This window comes from Colobus angolensis, unplaced genomic scaffold (assembly GCF_000951035.1).
Source record: "Colobus angolensis palliatus isolate OR3802 unplaced genomic scaffold, Cang.pa_1.0 Scaffold491, whole genome shotgun sequence".
Classification (NCBI taxonomy): Eukaryota; Metazoa; Chordata; class Mammalia; order Primates; family Cercopithecidae; genus Colobus; species Colobus angolensis.
Genome location: NW_012118388.1, coordinates 1,240,889 through 1,241,245, shown reverse-complemented (window position 1 = coordinate 1,241,245; position 357 = coordinate 1,240,889).

Sequence of the window (357 nt, the reverse complement as noted above, 5' to 3'; positions counted from 1 at the left end):
GGAACATCTACTACTTCATCCCTGAGGAGTTCCTGAAGATGCAGTTGCCCCTCAGACAATGTATCTACCTCTCGCGGGGTTTGTGCCGAAGAAAAGAAAAAGTGCAAGCTGTTGCTTGGAGCGCGGACTGCTTTTACCTTTAATCCCGGGGATCCCTCGTATCTGGCCCCGCCTGCCTAGCTCAGTTTTTAGCAGTTTAGAGAGTAAAGGCCAGTCCCCGGCGCGGGTGCTCTACTCCCTCCCTCCCTTCCGCTTGCAGAAGGAAAACAAGCTTCCAGGCTGGGGCGCGGAGCGGGCTGAACTGGGAAGGCCGGGCTGCGGCTGCTGTGGCAGGCGCGGGAGCCGCAGGACCGAGCG